Source organism: Struthio camelus, chromosome 2 (assembly GCF_040807025.1).
Source record: "Struthio camelus isolate bStrCam1 chromosome 2, bStrCam1.hap1, whole genome shotgun sequence".
Lineage (NCBI taxonomy): Eukaryota > Metazoa > Chordata > Aves > Struthioniformes > Struthionidae > Struthio > Struthio camelus.
The window spans coordinates 133,422,335-133,437,367 of NC_090943.1; the positions used below are offsets into that span (position 1 = coordinate 133,422,335).

At 49.1% G+C, this 15,033-nt stretch overlaps 2 long non-coding RNA genes across 8 annotated transcripts in view; one reads left to right on the plus strand and one right to left on the minus strand.

Moving 5' to 3' along the window:
- The first annotated feature begins 5,279 nt into the window (after positions 1-5,279).
- The window catches only part of LOC104143164 (uncharacterized), a 166,911-nt gene continuing 157,157 nt past the window's right edge, over positions 5,280-15,033 (plus strand). For 4 of the 7 annotated variants that reach the window (XR_011139204.1, XR_693860.2, XR_693861.2 and 1 more), the window contains exon 1: positions 5,613-5,873. This is a non-coding gene — a long non-coding RNA (uncharacterized lncRNA). The other 3 variants (XR_693863.2, XR_693864.2, XR_693865.2) reach the window with 3 other exon arrangements.
- LOC138066034 (uncharacterized) lies at positions 6,712-11,725 on the minus strand. The gene is made up of 3 exons (XR_011139205.1): positions 11,473-11,725; positions 7,752-9,678; positions 6,712-7,115 (listed from the first exon to the last, which is right to left on the minus strand). It is a non-coding gene; the product is annotated as an uncharacterized lncRNA (long non-coding RNA).

The window sequence follows — 15,033 nt, forward strand, 5'->3', positions numbered from 1 at the left end:
ATTGCCATCCTTAAAGTCATTCTGTTATTTTTGTATAATATTCCAGAAGTTATAACTTTTTGGCAAGAAGGGAAAAGCATTTCTGGATCACTGCTGCTGTTGAGCATTTCCTCTCATAACCTTAATGCAGCAATTAATACTCTATTTAATGTGTATATATGTTAGGAAGGGTACCAAATTCCTCTGGCAGTATTTAATTGACTGCATTATGTATATAATGTGAACAGTGGCCTTGGTCATGCCTGTTACCCAAGTGAGTAGTTTGACACACATGAACTTTCAGCTCAGGTGAATTCCACAATGTCCAAGTGTCTTCCATATCCTGCGAGTTACGGGGGCTCCAAGCTCATGTGGGTATTCACACTGTGTATATAACTGCGGGACTTGAGTATAGGCATGGACTGAAGTATGTGCTTCAGGGACATCTTAAAGTGAGACTTAGTATGAGGAAAGATGGAATTTATTTTTAAACCTACGGTGTGTACTACTTATTTCAAATCGTCATTGTGCATATTCAAACTTTGCCCTTAGTTTTAAATGAGCAATGTTTTACTAATAAACCCATGCTTTTGAACATGTAAGTGCAGAAGACCTATCTAAACAGGCACATGTGTTGTTTTGATTTTATATTGAGCATCTTAAAATCAACAGTACCTTCTTCTGAATAGTCAGGATTTCTAAGGATTTCTTAAATACTTGTGACCTGAAACCTACACCTGCTTTCATTAGTTCCGCTGAGGTTGAGAATCTAACATTTAACTTGTTTGAAATTAAGCAAAAGAAATGCAGAGGTGAAAAAAATCCTCTGATTTATTTTTTTCCCCGTGGAAATTACTTAGTCTGACTATACATGGTCTTTAGAATCTTTTACACAACAGAAATGAAGCACTATAAACCTTTAAAATAGGTCAAAATCTTACTAATTATTGCTTTAATTAGTGAAGGCCAAATCATCTTTTTTTAGTATTTTTTCAGTTTAGTAGAAGTGAGAGATATCCCAATTTTGTTAACTTTGAGAAAGCTGTGCCCTTGATTTTTAAAGGACTTCACTCAGTCTATCAGATTACCTGGAAAGTACACATGGTAGAAAATATAAAGGAGGTACTTTTAATTTTTCTATCATATCTACTTATTTTGTTTTGTCATTAGTGAACCGAACATATATGTCCCAAAGAAAGAATGAATAGTGAAAAATTCTTAATTAGGTTTGAAAAACAATACTTTCCAGGTAAGAGCTTTTTAGTGACCTACTTCCTCATTGGGAAATGTTTTCTCAGTTAATTGCCTCATACTCTGAATAAGCAACTGTAAATCAAAGTATAGCTTTTGAATGGCCCAAAATACTTTAAATGCTTCTAATATATCTAGCTAGTGATATGCGAATGTTGTATGGGGAAAATTTTAGGTTCAGAAAACAATGAAAAGCTATTTCACTCAAGTATCTTGTAAAAAGACATGTAACAGTGCTGTGCCATAATCCTCGAAAGTAGGAATGACCTATGTGTGTTAGGCTTTTCCCCATTCCAGGCACTGTAAAAGTATCATCAGAGAGTTCTGTAATTCTTTGCTGTAATTTCCAAGACAGGAATGCTGTTGACTTGCTTTCTAAAAATCCTTACCTGCTCCATAGATTAAGATCACTTTAAAAGTACACTTCAGTTAATAGAATATTTCATCATGTATTGTCTTGTACAAAACATGAAATACTATTAGCATCTGTGTTAATAATCTTGTATTAAAGTATCTTTATACAAGTATTATGTCTATATTTAAGATAGTATTATTTAACAAGCATCCTGCACTGTCACAGTCTAATATAACAGTGCATGAGGTTAATTTGGTGGCTTCCTGGTGCTAACAGTAAATCATATTGTCTTTAAGTTATACTTTCAAATATTTTATAGCAGCACTATATTTCAAATTTGGTATTTTGCACCTGTTTTCTGACTGTGGCACTTCTCTAGAGTAGTCAGATATTTTAGGGCTACTTCAGACACACAAAGATTTAATTTAAAAAAGTACTATACTCTATTCCCACCATGCTATTTAGCAGCACCCAATTAAGAGAGAATTAATTCATGTTTGAGTGCAAATTATTATCTGCTACTGTCTCACTACATAGTTATTGCAGTAATTTATCCATATCAAAGGAGCTAAGTAATACAAAAGAAATGAAAGGAAGTTTGTGCAGAGTGTGAAATGAATGCCATGTCATACCTTGCTGGTTGTTTCATACCCTTCTTTGCACTGTAGCAGCCACAATCACGCACTAGGCCTTGCAGCGTGGGACGTGGGCTTCTCCTCTGCGTCTCTCAGTGGAGGTGGCTAAGATCCCGTTCTGGGGCAAGTCACTGCAGGGTGCAGGCAGTGGGAGAGCGCTCGTTCAGCCAGAGAGCTTACTTTGCTTGTCGCCTCACTTACCTGTGCTCTGCACCTTTCTTCATCACTGCCTTGAATATAGGAGCACATGTGAAATGAAATAAAATATTGGCATTTAATCATCCCGATTTGTAAGCTGAATGAAAGGTCAGTTTTAACGTTTTGAAGAAGACTGGCTCGTCCTTCTCACTGGGCAACATCTTGACTTCGCCTCTTGCTCTATGCAGGATCGCTTTTCCCTGGATGAAACTGATGAAGTAGATACCAAACAGAGGTCAGGCCATTCCAGAGAGAAGACCGTGGAGATATCTCTTCCTGATGCCCCAGTCTTGCTCAGTAGCCCTAGTAGGCAAGCAGTACCCCATTTCCCTTAATATTTTTGTGTCACAAGCCATAGCACTTTAATGTCTACGAGAGGGGCAGCCTCCTGTATAAATGGGCAGGCTTACCTTATCACACTCTAAATTACAAAAATATTTACGTGCGTTTAATGTTGCCAGGTTAAAGCTTATTTTTAATTCTTAGTGTTACTTCTAAATGGCTACTACCGTCGTGCCCGCAGCGCGGCCGCCGATGCGGGGGGGCCGCGCTGCGCTGCCCGCGGCGGCCGCCAGGGGGCGCCGTGAGGGCGGCGGCGGCGCGCGGAGTCCTGCGGCGCCGGGGGCAGCGCGGCTTCGCCCCTGGCAGCGCCGCGGAGCTGCAGCGGCCGGGCTCTCCTCGGCACCTCCGGAGAGGGCTCACTTGAAAAACTGGGGGCGGGGGGGGGGGAAGGGAGAGAAAAAAAAATTCTTAGTGCTTCTAGCTGCAGAGGGGGCTCGCAGGCAGCGCTCTCCCTCTCCTCCCCGTGGGAAGCCTTGCTTGAGTTAATGGGAGAAATCAGACTGCTCCGACAAAAAATTGCTGAGAGCAGGGCTTTCATTCCGTTTTCAGAGCAGGAAGGAAAGTGATAAATATTAAACGTAGGTTACTTTCAAACACCACCACCAGAACCTCCGTACTCCCATGGCAGCAACATGACATCAGGCGGAAAATGCACAGCTCTGGATGGCAGCGTCCAGCACCTGGGTCTTCTCTAGATCAGACCATTTTTATATCCATTTCTCATGTGCTACACTATCACCACCACCGTTATTATTGCTGCTACAATTTAGAAGGCAACAAAGTTCGATCTCTTTTAGAAAGCCTTGCGAAATATTTTAAAGGATACACTGAGAGATTGGCACCGGCAGTTTCACTTGCTTGCCTAGGTCGCTTTTGCTATGGAATAATACAGTGTTCGTAATGTATCTGTAGTATCTGTTTCCAAGCGCCAAGTGAGTTGTGGTGGACATAATGCAGGGGAAGTCAGTTCACATTTGTAGTCCTATGAATAGTTTAACTGAGTGTGTCAGGTCACTCGGTATGCATTGAAATTAAAAACCCTCCCCACTTTATACCTGTGTAAGGGTCAAACAGGGCTGCAGCTCATTCTGGCTCAGAAACACAAAAGCAGGCAAGGATAGACTTTTCTGCGTTCCCCACTCGGCTTCCCTTAGATCCTGCGAAGCTGTGAATCTTACAGAGGAAACACAAGCAAGAAGCGATGATGAATAAAAGTTTCAGCAATCTGAGGCTGCATAGATTCACACACACAGATGTGTATGCGTGTGTATGTGTGTGTGTACACATATACAAATATATATATATATGCATGTATATATTTATATCTCAAAGCGAGAAACGAGAACAGTCACGCGGTGCAGGCAGCACATCAGGAGAGACTCGGCCCCATCTCGCGGGGCTGGAGGGAAGGGACGGCGTAGTCCGAGTGTCTCATCTGTGCGCGGGACTACACAGGGACGATTACAAGGGAGAGACGGAGCTGAGAGGCCGGGAAAGGGACAAGGACTGTCCCCTTCAGCCCCTTGCAGAGAAGACGATGAGTCCGACCTGCAGCCCAGTCTGTGGCAAAAAAATCACTGAGTTCAGAGGTCTCTGAAGAGCGCAAGAAGAAAGAGGGCCCCTTCAAACACCAGACGGATATTATTGTTATTATTATTGTCCTTGGTATTAGTATTGTTATTTCGTTGGTTTGCCTTATTAAGTTTTGGAGACCACACCGCCCTGGGCTGATTGCGGTCGCCGTTGATAACGGGCAGTGAAGAATTAGGCCCGTTGCCGAGTGGCGTGCGCTTCCTGGAGATGGTCGGAGCTGGGACGGGAGGGCTGCAGAGCCCCCCAGATACCTGCTTCAAAGCCCGCGTATTTTAGGTGCAGGGCGGAGACGGTCCAGCGCTACCGGCGGGGCCCGATGGGGCAGATGCGCTGGGAACCTGCCCGGGGACCCCGTCGGGGCAGCGGCTCTGCAGCGCGCACAGGGAGGGGCGCGTACCGAGCCGCTTTCCCGCCCTACCCACACCCTTATCCATGCTTATTCCCCTGCATTTCAACGCAATTTGGTTACTTCTCCCCTGCTGCTTTTTTTTTCTTTTCCTTGCTGGGACTGCTCCCGTCGGTGCCTCCGGGATGGAGGCACCCCCTTGCACCGCGGGACGCGCTTCCTCCCTGGCTCCGCGCCGTCAGAGCCGGCCGCGGCGGGCGGCGGGCGGGACCTGGGCGCCGCCGCCAGCACCAGGGACAGCGCCCACCCCGGCCCCGGCCCCGGCCCCGCCGCCCCCTTTGTTCGGCCGCCGGCGAAGCCCCGCGCAACAAAGGCCCCGGCCGCCCCCCGGCCCCGCTCCGCTCCCCGCACTGCCGCGGCCCCGCCGCTCACCGCCTCCACAAAAGCCGCGTCCCGGTGCCTCCCCGCAGAGCATGCACGCTTCCCCCTTGCACACCGCTCTGCTGCCCGTGTCGCTGTCCCCTCCTCTCCCTCCCCCCTCCTTCGTGCATAATCTACCCCCTTGCACATCGCTCTGCTGCCCGGCCCAGAGCACAAAGCCTGCAGACTGCTCTGCTGTCTCCCCGCCGCATACGCTGCCCTCTCGCATTGCTCCGCTTCCTGCTCCCCTCCCCGCGCGCACACGCCGCATGTTGCTCTGCTCTCCCTCCTCCGTGCACACCAGCTACCCACGGGCACATTGCTCCGCTGTGGGCCCCCCTCCGCCGCGCACACGCCCCGCAGACCGCTCCGCTGCCCCCGCAGCCGCATTCCTCGGCTTCCAGATCGCACCGTGTCAAGGAGCCTGGCAAGAGGAGGAGCCATTGCCGGGCCTGCATTGCTAGCTAGCGGCTGGTCGGTACGCAATGAACAATCCTCGCTACAATAATATTAGAAAATATATTTATTTCTCATTAATCGACTTTACATACTCTATCCCAGAAAAGCGAGAGGTCGGCCAACCACTGCCTTGAAAATCACCACGGCTACCGCACCGCTCTAGTACTCCAGCACGTTCACGTTACCTGCTGATGACAACTGCCCCATCAGATGCTTATCCCGTGGCAGCGGTCTTTCCTCTCCGAGGCGCTGAGCCGTTCCAACTGCGATTCCTGTTTAGTCTAGGTTTCCTTCGGTGAGTGGCTGTTGAGATCTTTATTGCTTTGTCTCTTCATTTTGATTTTTAACTTGTTGTTGTTAAGGTTAATATGTTACGTTCTAGCAAGATCTTCAATGCTGCCTTGAGGATCCGCTCTTGGCATTCACCGCGTGCCTTAATTGTATGACATTAAATCAAGGTCCGCTGTGAACACGGAGAGTCAGAGCCTTGGAGCGCTCCCCCTCCCTCTCTCCCTTTTTGGAAGCAAAATAGCAACCGATCCCCGAAAGAAGGTAATTCCCCTCCCCCCTAGTCCCTTCCTGGCCTGAGCTTAATGTAATTCATGCTTGAGTTTTCTTACTAGCCCATCTGTTGTTTGCAATGACCAGGAAGCTGTTAAATATGTATTTAACGGAATAATAAAGGACAGAAATTAAGCGTGTGTCTATTACACACCTCCCAGGTGACTGCCTTAATTTCGCCAGCGTTTTAACGTGATTTTAAGAGCGTGATTTTGGCTCTCCGCTACTCGATGCCTCTGATTTTTTATCCCTAACTGAGATGGACCGTGCCTCTCTCCTCGGCTTGTCCGCCTGGTTCTGCGGCTCCGCTCCGGCGCAGACTGTGGGAGCTTGCAGCTCCCAGAGCATCCTCCGCTCCTCTCGGCCGGGGGATGTTTCGGGCGGAGCGAGGTGAAAAATAAAAGAGCAGGACGTGTCATCTTTCTTTGTAAAGCGGAAAAAAAAATTAACTCACTCGCACCTGCCCCTTTCCCGTGAGGGTCTGGGCAGCCCATCTGGCCTGCCTACATTGAACTGCGCGAGTGAGGAAGGGAGGGGTAAAGCGATTAGAATTACCAAAAAAAAAAAAATTTAAAAACAGCCTAAGCTTTTTATTATTATAATAACGCCTATCGCCATTCTCACCGCTCGAGAGGGGGACCATTCCGCCTCGGTGCCGCGGGCGCGCCTGGGAGGAGCAGGGCGGCCAGGCACCGCTCACCGCCCGGCGGCTCGACCCCGGCCGGACCGCGAACCGGCGGGCTGACCTCTGCTGCTGCCGCGGGGCTAGGCCCCGGGAGGGAGGCAGGGAGGGAGGGAGGGAGAGGGAGAGGCGGCGCCGGCGGGCTCCGGGCTCCGGGCGCCGGCGGCGTCTCCGCTCCGGCGGCGACGGCGGCTTGCTGAGCTTCCCGGAGAGAGACTTCTCCGCGGCTTCCCGGGGCGAGGCGGGAAGGCGGCTCTCGCCCCCCTCGGCACCGCGGCTCCTGCCTACGATCGCCTGGAAAACAGACAAAGCGAGAGAATTAGAAAGGCAGGCGGGGAGGGAACAGCGCCGGAGCCCGCACGCCGCGCAGTTGCCAATGACAAAAGGGAGAGAGGGGGGGAGCCAGAGCAGGGGAAGGGAGGGGAGGGGAGGGGAGGGGTAGGGGAAGGGGAAAAGGGGACGACACGGACTAAGGCGGAACTTGGGCCGGCGAGACCCCAGCCTCCGCAGCCGAGGAAGGACGGGCATTTCGCCCATCACCGAAGCGCCGGGGCGAGCGGGTCTCTGCAGCGCGATGGGGAGCTGCCGGCTGGGGAGGAACCGCACAGGGCAGCCTTCCTCCCCGCCACTGCAAAAGCACCCCCGGAAAGCAAAAAGAGGGGAAAGGCTTTTTAAAAAAGAAAAAAAAAAGAAAAAGAAGAAAAAAAGAGAGAGAGAGAGAGAAAGAGAAAAAATGAAAAAAATGAAAAAAAAAAAGAAAGAGGAGGAGGGGGAGAGATAAACCTTGTCGTTTCCCCTTCTTTCTCCTCTTGAGGAGCGAATGAGAGCAGAGAACGAAATCCGCGGGGAGAGATCCAGGCATCCGAATAAGAATAATAAACCCAGTCCAAATACAAAAAAAAAGCAATAAAAAAAATGAAATGGTCAAACCTGCCGAGGGCTGGCGGCTTCTCTGCCCTGTTGGAGCCGCAGAGAGAACGGGAGGAGGAGAGTCCCGCTAGCTGCTTTCGGGGGGTAGGAAGCGGTCCGGTCTCTCCCCCTCGCTTGCTGCTCCAGAATTAGGGATTAATGCCTCTCCAGCCAAACAAATAAGGCATCTGCCTTCAGTACAAGAGGATTACACGGGGCTGCTGACGTCACCAGCCAGGCAGATGTTGGCTCCCAAAGTCCTGATCATCTCCCGTGTCCTTGAAACCCGGCACAATCCCATCCCCGCGCAGCCCCAGCCGGGTGGGTCCCTGCAAGGGCGCGGGGGACCCGCTCGGAGGGGACCCCGCCGAGCCGCTCTCTCCCAAAAAGTCCTCTCCCAACTTGAGGAGAGAAAGGTGTGAAAAGCCGAGCCTGGCAGAAAGTTCAACCCTCCCCCTTCCCTCCGGATCCTCTCCTTCCCCCTCCCCGCTTCCTCCCACCTCCCCAGCCTCAATGTCACATGAATCCGTACAGTCATAGCGAGGAAGAGGAGCCTGGTCCTAGGCTCACCCCGAGGCCAGCCTTCCCTCACGGCAAGTGACCCCCCCTCACTGCGGCACCGCCGCGTCGCTCCCCCCGTCCTCTTCCCCGCCGGGCTCACCCCGCTCCACAGCAGCCCCCCGCCGGCGATGGGAACAGAAACCCCCCCGCGCCAGGGGGGCAGCCGGCCCTGCGCAGCCCCCGGCTTTGTCCCCTCCGTGTGCCCGTCCCCAGCGGGGCACACACGGGCTCAAGCGGCTTGGCAGGGGGCGAGGATGAGACTCTGTGGTGCGGGGCCGCCCGCAGCCCGGCGGCGCGTAGGTCCCGTCGGACATCCAGCGAGCGGCCGGCGGGGCAGGCGGCCGCCGCAGCGCGCACGCCGGGGTCGCCCGAGGCCTCCTCCTAAATTCGCGGCTTGCGGGGGCCGGCAAGAAGCGCAGAAGTAGGGTTTTTATGGCTAAAGGGCTTCGAGGGTGTGTTTGTACGATTCTTAGATGGACGCGGAGCTGCTTGTGGTTCTCGGAGCTCGGCTCTGTGTTTGCTGAGAGCGGTTTTGGAGCTGTGGAGTGGGCTGGAAAGACGGTAAAGTGCATCTGAGAGGGGAGTCCAAAAGAAGCGTGATCAAAATAAAAAAGAAATTTGCCTTAGAGCAATGTCTGTTGCCTTTACTGTGGCATAAAGTCCATGACTCATCATCACTAGTCCCTCTGCATCAAACAACGATTTCAATCATTTCGGTACCGCAGAAAGGCAAACTAAATGATGTGACACAACGGAGTGGGATGAGGAAGAAGGGATCACCAGTACCTAGGCTCCTGTTGGGTTGATGTTGTTGCTGTTGTTGTTGTTGTTCAAAGGAGCCGTTTTATAGATCTGTTCCATATTATCCTTGTCTGTCAAAGTGGCATTTAATTTTTCCAGTTGTGGAACTTGATCACTGATAAAATCAATTTAATTTACACCACCGTCATTCAGCTGATTCGAGCAGTAGATTTATTTTTGGCTCGTAGAAGAAGGGAAAAAAAGCAATCGTATGCAGACTGGAGAAATCTTTTTACTTCTTTTACGGGCAGTAAGAAGAGAAAATACTAGCATGACATTTTAATAGAGGTTGCTCTCATGTAGGAGAATTCTAAATGTCGTTTCTCAAGTCTTTTGTTTGGAAACTTGAGCAGTCACACAAAACGGAAAATAAGAAAGGCAGACCGGCTAAGTTTCCCATTATTCTGCGGGTGCCTTCAGTCCGATTTACTTAATTTTTTGCCGGGGTGAGTATCTTTTCTCACCTTAGCTTAATATCCGTTCTCTGTCCATGGTTCTGATCTGCAGGAGGGCGGCCGAGCGGTGCTGTTTCGCGGCTGTGAAGCGCTGGGTGTTTCGCACAAACTCGATCCTGCGCTGGGAATTACTGTCAAAGGGCGAAGGAAACCGCAGGTTGCTCCAGGGTACTTCTAAAATCGCCTTTGCTTTATTAGTAGTAGCAATATTTTTAAATTCGGCACATTGGAAGGAGGTAGGGGGGAATTTACCTTTCTTGGGTTTTATTCGGTAGCTCTCCTGTTTTAAAGTAGTTTTAATCACTGACGCCCGAGCAATTGCACATTGTAATGAAAAGCGATTAATATCAGACGATAATTTTAAAACTTGGAACTCTCAGTTGTTTCCTTAAACAGATTAACGTGGAAATTCAGAGGCAGTTTTCAGTAAGCAGTACCTACCTGCCCACTGACCTGAAAAGAACTGACAACATTGCAAGCTATTTTTTCATTACATGCTATAGCAGGAATAGTTTGCACACAATCCTTATTTATGCTGCAAAATCCCACGATACGTATATACAGATTATTTCCCAGATTACAGTAATTTATTACTATGCGGATACATATATACACACACGAGCACGCGGGCGTGCACACACACACGCACATATGTATATACATAAAGTTTAAATAATTTAGGAGGAAACTCAGAATGCCTCTCATCGGTTAGCGAGTCTTTTCTCAGAAGATTTTTCCCCTCAGGTGGATACTGTTTCTCCTTCTTGACATTTTAAAACAGCTATAGGTTACACGTCTCGGATTATTATTTCTCCTGTCCCCCCTCCTCCCATAACCTGTCCCCCCTCCCTTCGAACGGAATATCACTGGGTAAGAGCAGCTGAAATTGTCTCTCCAACGCAAGAGGATCTGAAGACAGCAGCTTTAGAAATTGCGTACTAGCCCTGTGAGGAGAAATGTGTGGGCTCTCTCAAACGTGAGGTAGCCCTGGCTGGGGAAAAGGCAGAGCTGTAGCCATTCACACTTCATAAGCTGGGAGACTTCTTTCAAAAGAGCCCTGAAGTATTTAGGATTTGGGGGAAAACCCTTGTACCGGAAGAAAATGGCCTAAACACAATAGGACTCGCCATTTTCTCCTTCCAAAGCACAAAGCAGCTCCGCGGCTTCAGCACCACACAAAGAAAGCCCGGACCCTCTGAATTCTCTTACATTTTCCCCCCACCATTTGAAAAGCCTTTCCCTCTACCCAATCTCCTTTCCCAGAAGCGCTCACACAGAAATAAAGAAAGAAAAAAAGAAGGGGAGGGGGAGAAAAGCGATTAGGTTAGAAGAGAGGAAGACAGTTTTGGTCTTAGCGTGTTTAAATCAAATCCTGCCAGGAGAAAAGTCCCTCTATCACAAGTACACTTGAAAAATAAAAATAATAAAAAAGCTCGAAAGTGATTTTGGTCACCACATTCCTTCAAATTGGGCGGACTCACGTTATACCAAAGAGACTCGAGCAAGACCACGCTGCCTGTGAATACGTATGTACACACACGCGCGCGCAAACCCGTGCCAGAAAAGGCTCTTTCAGCCCAGATGAACCCACAAACTCATGTCCAAAATCTCCCTCTCCCCCCAGCACCGCTGGGAACTGACATTCCTCCGTGCCGCCCGCGTCCGCAGGAGTCCCGCAGCTCGGGCTGCCTCCTGCCTCTGCTTAAAGCTAAGCCGTCCGTCCACTCTCTTCCTCTCATTTTTTTCTCTTTAAAGTAATCATGCAGAAAATTCTTTAGGAAGGAATTTTATATGTATACATGTATATATACATATATATATATATAAAGGCAGCAAAGGACCAAACAAAAACCGAACAACTCAAACCCAAACCAGAACAGCCTCTCAGTATTACTCTGAAATGCAGCAGGAGATTTTGTACTTACAGTCAGCGATAAAGTGAGTAATCCTCATCCCAGCATGACTGGTTTTTTTTTTGCTTTTGTTTTTTGTTTGTTTTTAAGTACTTGTTTGTTCCCATCGTCCGTGGCTCAGAGTGGATGCAAACAAAAACGGCCGGTTAGCAGGAATAAAAAAAGAAGTGATTTCATTGTGTAAATGCAGGAAAGAGACAAGATGCTGTGTTTCTTCTAATACTTTCTGCTTTAGAATCAGTAGCTCTCAGCTCACGAAAGCAGGACTGTGAGTGTCTCCCCCTCCTCTCGCTCTCTCTCACGCACACACGAAAACACACACACACGCACACACACACACACACACACACACACACACACACACACACACACACACGCTCGCATACTTTTTTTTTTTTTCAAAAGAGGGCAGGTCGTTCCCTGAATCCCAATGAGTTAAGTCAGTCACTTTCCTTCGCATGCATCACAGCCTCCTTAGAGCTGCAGGCACAAAAGAGCATTTAGCTGCCTCCAATTTGTGTAGAAGGCCTGTCCTTAATTTGTTTTTTTGGAGTATAATTAAATCATGTATTTCACTCAATATAAAAATACCACGTCTCTAACTTTGACGATTGAACCACTAATTGTAACCTTTTAAATAAATTCCTGAACTTGTACGCATACTTAGCTGGTCTGCAGGGGCTTCACAATAAATTGATGCACAGTATTTCTCAGCTGTACAGACCTGCACCCTGCTTCCTGCAAAGGTCAGAGCTGTACAATCCACAATTACTTTCCAATGAAGTCTTATATCAACAAAATCTCCTTGAAAGGATTACAGGCCTTTCAAAATAAAGCTTTAAGCTTAAATATACATGGTGGCATATTCCATTTCAATCAAATATTAGGGATTGTTTAAAACAGCAGCCGCACTCACATACATGTGATTTCGTGCGGGGTTACTTTTTTGTTTTTATTTTGTTTTTGGTTATGGTTTTTTTTTCAGCTGGGCAAACGCATAAGCACGACGGTGTTGGCCCCGCGCCTCCGCGGCTAGCTAAGGACGTCGCTTCTTTCTTCTAGGCAATACAGGCACAGACATGTGTGTGCCTGCGTGTACACGTACGTACACACACATTCGGGTTTAGCTCGCCCGGCCGTGCCCAAGGCTGAGCACCGCAGGGCTGGCAGAGCCCCTCGTGGGGCAGACGAGGCGCCCCGGGGCCCCCGCGGCGGAGCCGAGCAAACCGCGGAAAAAGGCCTGGGCCGCCGAGCGATGCCGCTGCTGATCTGCGGCTCTGCCCGGCCCGGCCCGGCCCGGCCCGGCCCGGCTCGGCTCGGCTCGGTTAGGTCCCCGCGCTGCAGCCGCCGCCCCGCCCCGCTCCGCCGCCAGGAGGCCACGGGGCTGGGCGCGCCGGAGCCACCCCGACACCGCGGTCACCTCTGGAGTTCTTGGCGCTTTCTTCACACCCGTCTCATCTCCTAATTCCAGCTGCACTTGCTCAAATGGGTGGTAATCCGACTCGAGAGGAGATTAAGGAACCAGAGATAGCTGCATTTAGGATTACCGAAAGGAAATGAAGGAATCTAATCCACTCCCACCCCTTACGTTGCCGGGTTTCAGTAAGACCTTATTCCACCTTTTAGGGTTTTAAACAAATGAAATCGCTTGAAGAAGGGGACAGAAAGAGACCGAGTGATGGAGAGTGTGTTTACCCATTAGATGAATTGAATAGCAGAGCATAAGGTGAATTTCAAAAGCGGCCACGGCAGAACGGCTTGGCTCTGCATCCCAACAACCGTTGTGCTTGACGGGCCCAAGGCTTGCGAGCTTCCTCAGAGCTCTCCTCAGGCCAGGGAAGTGCACGCTGGAGATTCACGTATAAACTACAGCAGGAATCTAGAATTGATTCGGTTGCAGTACCAAAAAAACCAAACCCACCCCCACCAAAAAACAAAATACAAAGTGACAGTATAAGTATATTGTTTCTAGTTAATAGAATAATAAGCCTTACAATGCAGTTAATTTCAGAGGAATCTTCCTGCACTATTCTGATTGCATAAAGCTAACAAGAAGACAACCAGCACTTACCACCGCGATAAAAATAAAATCTTGTTCTTTCCTAGTTTCACTTCAAACCAAGGAAGCAGCATGCTGTTGTGCTTCCAATGATACAAGCAGTCCACTGAAAACGTGAAGGACTGAGCTAACCTAGTTCTGGGACCAGTTCATCCTCTGAAAAGACTGTTATATGACTAACGTGGAATTTAAAAAAAATTCTGTGCCGTTTAAAGGTGTTTCCGTTCTGTCAGTTCAAATACAACCCTCACTTTCGCCAGACGATTTCTTTTTGTTTAAAGCGCTAGACTGCCTAAACTTAGCCTCTCTAAATAAAATTTAATATGAATACTTAATTATATTGAACCTTTTCGTATACTGATTACGCTTGGAGCAAATACCGTCAGTCTAAAATGCTCTTCCCTTACAATAGAAGAACGTTAGTACGAGAAAGGAAAGGCCAGTCATCCTTGAGTAAGATTTTGTTTTGTAGAGTGCATGTCATGGCCCTTTGCAAGCCTGGAAGCGATGTGAGTCAAGTTTTTCCGAGGAAGACCTATCTAGGCAGACGCTCCACATATAGCAGGCGCTAATTATTAAAGCTCATTCCCTGATTTAGGACTCTATTTTCCTTAGCGAGCCCATCATCCTGACACAACGCAGCTCGGGATGTTTGTTCAAAGCTTATGAAAATGTAACCCAACTCATTGCAAGAAGTTGTTGCTAATTAGTTGATAATAAACTTCTCCGGACAGGACACAAAAGTCTTTTAGAAGTGCAAGGTGTTCTTTGTTATGCCATCACAAGGGGAATTAGCATATCAATGGAGCAGGGGAACAATAGATCAGGGCGCTTTTTTTCCTCTTTCTTTTTTTTTCCCCCCCTCCCCCCTTCTCCCCTTTCTAACGTTTTAAGTGGATCTGGTAGGCATGAAAGTGAAAGGCTGAGATGCAGCGGGGGAGGGAGACCCATCCGGCCCCGGCCAAGCCCAGGCCCATCTCGGGGCCTTTCAGCAGCCCTCCTGGGCCCGGGCCTGGCCGCTCAAGGCTTCAGCTGAGGCCACCGCACTCATTCCACTTGTAACCAAAGCCTGCTTGGGAAACAAGTCTCCGGGCTTGTGCAGGCGAGCCCTTTGAAAGCCCGGACCACCGTGCAGCCTACCGCTCCACACCGCTGGCTTTGCGACCCCTCCTCTGAGGCGCTGACAAATGGAAATAGCCGGGGGTGGCCGAGCCCACGCCTTGCCTCCCCCTCCCCTCGCCACCCATGAAAGAGTTTCAGCCTAAAAGCCTTTGCAAATGGATGTTTTACAACCCTTCTCTCTCTCCCCCCCTTCTCCCCCCCCCCAAGGTAATTCTGCTGCCCAATATCCTTAATAAAGACTGTTGTTCCCCCTTCAGCTGTTAAAGGTTTCTCTGACAGACTGGTCTCTTCCCCCTCACCTTGAAAGGATGGATTTCTAGACCTCCCTACACAGGTGTAAACATCGAGGGAAAGCAATGGTCCTGATAAAAATGTGCAGTCAGTTATAAATT